Source organism: Arachis ipaensis, chromosome B08 (assembly GCF_000816755.2).
Source record: "Arachis ipaensis cultivar K30076 chromosome B08, Araip1.1, whole genome shotgun sequence".
NCBI lineage: Eukaryota > Viridiplantae > Streptophyta > Magnoliopsida > Fabales > Fabaceae > Arachis > Arachis ipaensis.
Window position 1 is genome coordinate 118,003,996 of NC_029792.2, and position 9,011 is coordinate 118,013,006.

At 38.5% G+C, this 9,011-nt stretch overlaps 1 long non-coding RNA gene across 1 annotated transcript in view; it reads left to right on the forward strand.

The window, feature by feature from the left end:
• LOC110266057 overlaps window positions 1-9,011 on the forward strand; it is a 19,262-nt gene that overhangs the window by 7,757 nt on the left and 2,494 nt on the right. Inside the window, exon 2 of the long non-coding RNA XR_002352947.1 lies at window positions 3,119-3,124. This is a non-coding gene — a long non-coding RNA (uncharacterized LOC110266057). The remainder of the gene's footprint in view (window positions 1-3,118; window positions 3,125-9,011) is intronic.

Genomic DNA, 9,011 nt, shown 5'->3' on the forward strand with positions numbered 1-9,011 from the left:
ATCTTTATTGATAAAAGAAATGTTAAAGAATTAATTTTTTTTAACCAAGTCAAATTTAGGTACTCGTGCTTCTTCAATGCCTTCGAATGTCTTCTTTTATCATTATCGTCGTCATCATTTCCTCTTCTTTTAGTCATCTTCCTTCTTCTCTCGTTTGATTTCTTCTTCTTTTTCCTTTTCCTTCTCCTTCAATATCATCATTATCTTCTTAATTAGTTCAATATCGCAAAATTAGTTTAACGATAATAAAAGTATATCTTCTTTAGTTGTAAATAACATGAATTTTTGATGAATGACACAAGAAACTTTAAAGAATTCGTATCACAGTTAATAAATTTTCGTGTCAAAATTAAGAAATCTCATGTATTACGGTTCAAAAATTTCAGTTTTATTTTTCTAATAAATTCTACACAATTCAAAAATTTCATGCTCCTCCTCTTTATCATCATCATCATCATCATCATCGTCATCTTCTGATCTTCTTCTTCTTCTTCATTTTCTCCTTCTTGTTTCACTTTCTCATAATTCTTCTTGTCACCCCCTCTTAATAAGAACCAGTATCACGGCTAAGAAATTTTTGTGTCAAAATTAAGAAACTTTCTATGTCATATTATCATGGTTAAAACTCTACACAATTCAAAACACTATAAGAAAATCACCGATTACCATCGGATTTACTGTCGGATATGGTTATTAAATCTGTGGGTAATAATGTTATCATCGAATAATATCTGACGGTATAAGTGGTGCTGAAAACCATTTATATATCGGCAGATTATTTCGTCCAACGATAACTTAGTGTCAGACTTATCGTTGGTGTATTCCATATAGCCGTCTAATTTGAGAACGTTATTACCGTTGGATTAATCCGACGGTAATTTTGGCACCCTTTAATGGTTTTTGACGTCAATTTATTGTCGAAAATTTTCGCTGATAAATCCAACGGTCTTTTTTTTTTATTTAATTTTTTCTCAACGAAGCCACACCTAATAGAAATGAACAACTTATTTTGTTATAACACTCTAGTTAACAAGATTAATGTATCAAATTTTGAAATTAATTACCAGAAATAAATAAATTATTTATTTAAAAAAATAACATGAATGAATCCACAAAAATGTCACAATACTAAAAAAAATAAAAAATCAGAACTGAAAAAAAATAAACGACATCCCTACACCCTACAGACTACCGGTAGACGTCGCCGTCCTCCTCCCACTGTTGAGGAAGCATAGTGGGTGCTGAAATCGGTTCCTTACCAATAGCATGGCCGCCGGCCTCACCAGCGTCGCTGCCTCCAGTGCCGCTACCTCCAGCTCGCATCTGAGCAGCATACACCTCCATCTCCCCCCGCAATCTCTCTACCTGCTCCAGCCTCTGACCGAGTTCGGAGCTCATGGCAATGCGTGCAAGAAGGTCGTTGTACCTCTGATCAGCCTGCTCCTATGTCTAGAGAGGCTCCTGCATGAGCTTCTGAACCTCTTCCGTCAAGTCCATAACTATCTGGGGATCGGAAGGACTGGTGGCAGAGGAAGGTGCCAATCCAGAGGAGCGGAGGCTCTTGGCAAAGAATGACCCTAACCTGAAGTGGCGATTCTTATGGGGTTCAAAGGCGGTCTAGCATCAAACCGCATCTGGATCAACCGTTGAGGTCTCTAAGTCGGCTCTGTCATCTCTAGTAGCCTACTAAGATTGCTGTGTTGCGGCCTCCAAAGCTTGTGTGTATTGTTCCTGTGTCCCACACGTTGTGATTAGAATAACGCGTAATTGACTTTAAAGTAAAACAAATTAATTTCAAATTAATTGAGACTCAAATAATTGGCCGCATACCATTCGTCAGCGAATCTCTCCTTGTTCTCCTTCAAGGTATGTGTATACTTGAAGGTCTCTGCGAGTGTGGCCTCACGATTCAAGGACTTAGACTGCACCAATTCAATTCAAGAAATCAAACAACTAATCATCAAATATTATTCATCCAAATTAATAATAACAGACGAGTATTATTAACTTAAACTACTTACCAGTATGGTCTTCGTTTCATGAAGGTCGCCGACCCATTGGTATACCTGGACGACCTCAGTGAAGTCCGGTTGGCAATGTTTGTCAGACGGCGACGCTCTCATTTCTAGCAAAATGGTTGTCCAGCTTCCTGTTGATGTCTACACAAATCCAGATCACTAGGTGCAGGCGCCCGTGACAAAGGTCGCTCATCATCTACTGAAGGCGCTTGGCTGCCTGGTGGTCGAAAATCTTGCGGATCAAGATAGAGTGCTCTTGATCCCAAACAAATTTCAACTGCACATAGTGATTTAACATTACATAATCAAATTAAAATACAGTTTACATACAGTTAATTAATTGAAAAATTCAAAATAATACCGCCCACTTCTAGAACTAGTGGTCTCTGACGTCTGTAGGGACCTGAGTGTAGCTCGGCCGTACGTCGTCGTACATAGACCTGATGACCTCCGTGATCTTCTGCATGTAGGCATTGTTGACCAGGGCAAACCTATCAATAAAAAACTTAAATTCGCAAATACATATAACCTTAACACTTTCAAAATAGATTACAAATTAAAACGATTAAAATAGGCGAGTACTCATGGCTACATACCATTGGGCAAAATCCTCATCCGGTGCGTGGGCGGTGGTGACGGGGCATCCTCTTGGGGGGCACCAGAGGAATCATCCACCGCGGCATCTGTCGTCGCTGATGGACTTGTAGGGGAGCGTAGCAGTAGGAGGCTGATGAGAGCTAAATGTCGGATTAAAAAATTCACAATAAGTTCGTTGTCAATATAGTCCAAACTAACAAATAACTCTCAATCAGAGTTTAAAAAGTTATCACAAATCAAATCAATAACCGGGATTAAATTCCGGATCGTTCTCCATTGGACTTGAAATAGAATATACATCATTGGTTATAGAATGTGAGGTTTTTAATTATGAATGTGGAAAGGTACAACAACTAGAAATTAAGGAGCAACTAACAATAAAATTGCAAGAAGTAAAAGCAATGAGCAAGTAACAACTATCTAGTAAGCATGAAATTGAAATGGCAACAATTAAAAGATAACTATACTAAAAAGTAACGGAACTAGATTAAAAAGACTAAGAGAATTAAGTCAATAAACGAGATGGTAATCTAATGTTTAAAATGGCATTGGCTAGGGGTGGGAAACTAGGCTTCCTATCCTTGTTACCTACTATAAACATGGTAATTATGAAGAGTATTCCCACTTCATTGTCCCCTAAACACCGAGAAGAAAGTCAAGTAGGCATAATTGATTTCTATCCACAAATTCTAGCTAACTCACTAATTAAACTTAGTGAAATACTACTGTTAGTGGAAACTAAATCAACTAACAACCCTAAATTACCAATCAATATCGGACATTGATAACTCAAGGATGCTTAATTACTCAACATCAAGCTAAGAATTCAAAAATCTACTCCATAACTAAAGTAAATATTTCATCAAATACTTGGTGGGCAATAAGAGAAAACATCATAGAATTGTAGAAATTAGCCAAAATTGAATCTAATCACTACCAAATATCAAAAATAGCAACTCAATTAACATAAATAAAATATGAAAATACCAATGCATTAATGAAAATTCAAAATTGACAAAATCCACAAAGTAACAAGATAAAAGGAAATAGACTAGCTAGTGAATTCTAAGCGAAAATAAAACAGAAACACAAACATTCAATTAACAAAAGTAACTGTAACCAAGATCCAATTCAAAAACTAGAACAAAAAATAATTCAAGAACCCTAAACCTAGAGAGAAGAAGGAGCTCCTCTCTCTAAAAACTATGAACAAAAGCTTCCTAAACTATGACTAAGTGTTTTCCCCTTTGCTTCCCATTCCCTTGGCCTTTTCTTCCTTCAGAATAGAGATGACTTGGGCCCAAAAATCAGCCCCAAATCGCGGTCACGTGCTTCCATTAATGATGCATGCGCTACAGGTCGTGCGTACGCATGTGTCATGCGTACACGCAAGTTGAGATAGCTGCAGAAGATGCGTACACATGGGTCATGCGTACACACGATAGTCAGATCTTCAAATCTCCAATTCTTCATGATTTGTTCACTCTTGCTTGCTTTTGCTCCATCTTCCAAGCCATTCTTGCCCTATTAACCTGAGATAACTCAACAAACACATCATGGCATCAAATGGAATATCATTGAGTTAAAATTGTCAATTTAATGGTCTAATAAGCATATTTTTAACTCTTAAGCACAATTTAGGAAAAATCATAAAAGCATGTATTTTTGGTGAATAAATGCAAAATAGGTTGATAAACTCCACGTTTTCTATCCAAAAATTATCATAAAATATGGGTTTATCAGAGATACATAATTAAGGTTGGGGCCATCATGAACTACTCCTAGTCCGATGGTGCCGCCTGTGATGTCACAGGGGTCGACAGAGTGGTCGGGATAGAGGGCGATGACTGGGCAGTCCTCGGGGATTCGGTGGAACCCACCCCAGCCACGCCCACATAATCCACCTGATCGACCTCTATCTGCTACTTGTCGCCATGTCTGCAAAAAGAATATATTACTAAAACTAACAAAAACACAATTAATTTCACCAACTCTACTAAACATATTTAAGTTTAATGGCTCAATTTCACTCAAAAACTTATAAAAAATTTGACAAAATCTCCCCTAAAATTCGAATTTCTCTACCCTACAATGGTTCCATCCAAAATCTTATTAAGGCAACATACAATGGTTAAAATCCTAATCCACCCACCAAGAGGCTTCAATCATTTTTACTAATCAACTCAAATGCACACATTTATTAAACTTTCAAAGCATTCTAACTCTGTAAAATCAAAAATTAGTTTTCAAATCAATGCCATTTAATTCAATTTTCAGCAAATTTGCAACAAAACAAGCATTCTTTTGATATCAATTTCTACAAATTCAGTATATTCAACATAAAATCAGCAGCATTTCACATCAATACGGTAATTTCAGCAAGAACAACACAAATTTAGCAGCACATCAACTAGCTAACAAACATTCATCGTCCGACATTTGTTGTGTACTATGAAGTTAATCTTGTTTTATCTTCTTGTATCAAAACTTTTGCTTAACTAAATAATGCATTACCCTAAAAAAATGATTATGTGAAACTTAATGTTTAATTGTAAAGTAATTAGGGTTAACTTCAAAAAATTGGTTTCATTACCCTAAGAACATACATTTGTATAAATACTTTGTGCACATAATATTAATCCCATCACTAATCTAATATCAATGTATAGTTGTATGTTGGTCTATAAAAAGGTGAGGTTAAATACTTATTTGAAAAATAGTTTAAAACTAATTGCTATACAAAAGTGACAAGTTAAATAAATTAAGATTAAATAATTTCAATCTAGAAACTTACTATAGAGACTCAATAATAAGTTAATAACTAATTATGATATTGTAATTTTTTGTATAAAAAAGCAGTCAAATTTGAGATTCATGGATAATTTTTAACTAATTGTCTAATTCTGATTCACAATTTCACAAATTATTTATATGGATTTTGATGGAACACATTAACTAGTGACCAATTATAGCTCAGTTGGTAGAGTTCTGTTCTTGCAATTGGGTCGTTGCGATTACGAGTTGGATGTCTAATTGTCCAAGCAGTAATGATAGTTTCTTCTACTTGAACCGTTGACTCACTTTTTCTAAGTAATAGGAAAGAGGACCAAAATATGACACTAAAAGACTCTACTGAGACAAAGATGAGCTGTCAAGAACATAGAGGAGGTAGGATAGGTAGTCGTAGGGCTGCATATGGATCGGATATAGCCTAAAATTCTATTCGATCCGCACTGCACTCATCGGATCGGATCGGATACGATATCCACAATTTTTCAGGTCGGATCCGATCCGATCCGCAAGTATCAGATCGGATATCGGGTATATCCGCATAATTAAAAAAAAATGTTTTCAAATTCCATTTGGCTATTTTTACCAAAAAAAAAAAAAAATTCATTTTTCACCTGTTTAAGCATATTTAATTCTAAAATATTATCAATAAAAGTTCTCTTGAATAATAAAAAAAATTAATAACACAAGATTTAAGTTTAATTATTCTAAGTCGGAGTACAACATAAAAAATAAAAAACAAGATATTATAAAATTCATAAAACAACACACTAAAATTCATATCACATTAGGGTTTATTTTCTTAAACTATGCTATTTATATGTGATGTGCGGATATGCGAATTTACGGGTCGGATCCGCAGATATCACTGCCAAATCCGCAATCCGATCCTACCATAGTGCGGATCGGATCCGATCTGATCCGATGGCTCTGCAGATCGGATAATATTCACAAAATTCGAATCGGATGCGGATAATTACCGCGGATATGTGAATATTATCCGATCCATGTGCAGCCCTAGGTAGTTGATAAGATCTAGTAGGGATCTTACATGGACGGTAGTTGGAGTCGGCGGCTCTCCCAGGGTTTCCTCAGTTGGGATCTTGGGGAAGAGGATCTAGTTGGCCCTTGCGAACAGCTTGATGTACTATGGCCCTTTAACCATTTGAACGAAATGCAGCAAAAGGAAAGAAAATCTATGGACTGACCCCATCGTCTCCACCCCGTAAGAACTATGAGATCACCCCAAGGATGCCTTCGGCATCCAGGGGTCGCAAACCGACCCTAGAACCTTGTTCAAAAAGCAGAACGCATTAGCTGGATACTTAAAGCCAGCATTCTTAAGGGTCGGAGAAGGGCAGTAAGGGTCGGAGAAGAACAATCACTCATTCTTAAAATCAACATTCTTAAGAACAAAGAGTCGGGTGGAAATGGGTGCTCTCTGTTCCCGGTTCTTCTGTAGCTAGATCCTCCGGAACCATAAGAATTCTTAGTTAGAATGGGATTCCAACTCAGCACCTTTTGAGAGTTTGAGAAGAGTTGCTCTTTGGAGAGCATAGTACGATAAAAGTTGTAAGTTGTGCTCAGGGGGAGTTATTGTCTATCGTTGGCCTCTATGGTAGAATTAGTTGGGGCCTAAGAGGCAGTGGTTTACCCCATGGCGGATGTCAGCGGTTCGAGTCCGCTTATCTCCAACTCCTGAACTTAGCCGATACAAAGCTATGCTACATGATAGCACCCAAATTTTTCAATTCGACAGTTTGATCTATGCTATGATTTATTATTCATGGACGTTGATTATATCGTTCCATCTAGCAGCATCTTAGGATGGCATAGCCTTCAAGTTAAGGGCGAGATTCAAACGAGGAAAGGCTTATGGTGGATACCTAGGCACCTAGAGATGAGGAAGGGTGTAGTAAGCGATGAAATGCTTTGGGGAGTTGAAAATAAGCGTAGATTCGGAGATTCCTGAATAGGTCAACCTTTTGAACTGCTGCTAAATCCATGGGCAGGCAAGAGATAACTTTGCTGACTGAAACATCTTAGTAGTTAGAGGAAAAGAAAGCAAAAGCGATTTCTATAGTAGCGGCGAGCGAAATGGGACCAGCCTAAACCATGAAATTGGAGTTGTGGGAGAGCTATATAAGTGTTGTGCTACTAGGCGAAGCGGTGGATTGTGGCACCCTAGATGACAAAAGCCCAGTAGCCGAAAGCATCACTAGCCTACGCTCTGACCCAAGTTGCATGGGGCACGTGTGGAATCCTGTGTGAATCAGCAAAGACCACCTTGCAAGGTTAAATACTCTTGGATGACTGATAGTGAAGTAGTACCGTGAGGGAAGGATGAAAAGAACCTCCACCGAGGAGTGAAATAGAACATGAAACCGTAAGCTCCCAAGCAGTGGGAGGAGCCCAGCTCGGGGCTCTAACCGCGTGCCTATTGAAGAATGAGTTGGCGACTCATAGGCAATGGCCTGGTTAAGAAAAACTACCAGAGTCGTAGTGAAAGCGAGTCTTCATAGGGCAATTGTCACTGTTTATGGACCCAAACCCGGGTGATTTATCTATGACCAGAATGAAGCTTAGGTGAAACTAATTGAAGGTCCGAACTGACTGATGTTGAAGAATCAGCGGATGAGTTGTAGTTAGGGGTGAAATACCACTCGAACCTATAGCTAGCTGGTTCTCCCCGAAATGCGTTGAGGCGCAGCAGTTGACTGGACATCTAGGTGTAAAGTACTGTTTCGGTGCGGGCCGCGAGAGCGATATGCGAGCCGCGAGAGCGATACCAAATCGAGGCAAACGCTGAATACTAGATATGGCCTCAAAATAACAAGGGTCAAGATCGGCCAGTGAGACGATGGGGATAAGCTTCATCGTCGAGAGGAAAATAGCCTGGATCACCAGCTAAGGCCCCTAAATGACCGCTCAGTGATAAAGAATGTAGGGGTGCAGAAACAGCCAGGAGGTTTGCCTAGAAGCAGCCACCCTTGAAAGAGTGCATAATAGCTCACTGATCGAACGCTCTTGCACCGAAGATGAATTGGGCTAAGCGATCTACCGAAACTGTGAAATGTAAAAATGAATCGGTAGGGGAGCGTCTTGCCTTAGAGGAAAGGACCATTTATATGGATTTTCATGGAACACAATTAATGAGTTCATAATTATCCAAACAATCAAAACATTTCCAACAATTAAACAGGTAAGAATTAAACATCATCCAGACAATTCCAGCATCACAATTCATCAAAATCGGCAGTGAAACAATGAATCTCCTCACAACCAAACAAGTTTCAACCAATCTCAACAGCAATTTCTAGCAATCCAGTTAAATTTCCAACACTTTCAGCAATATAACACAAACTAATCTATTTACTAACAAAACATTAACATATAAATAACCTAACTTAATTAAAACCTAGAAAAATTAAAAGAAAATTAAAATCGAACCTGTAACTTAGTGGGGAGGGAGATGCAAAACAGAGAAGTAGTGGCGGTGCTTGGCTGGTGACAGCGGCGGTGCGATGCGCTTGGGCAATGGCGGCAGTGGGCGGCAAACGCTTATCAATGCCGCGGCTAGTACAACGCGGGGGGAGGATGTTGGGG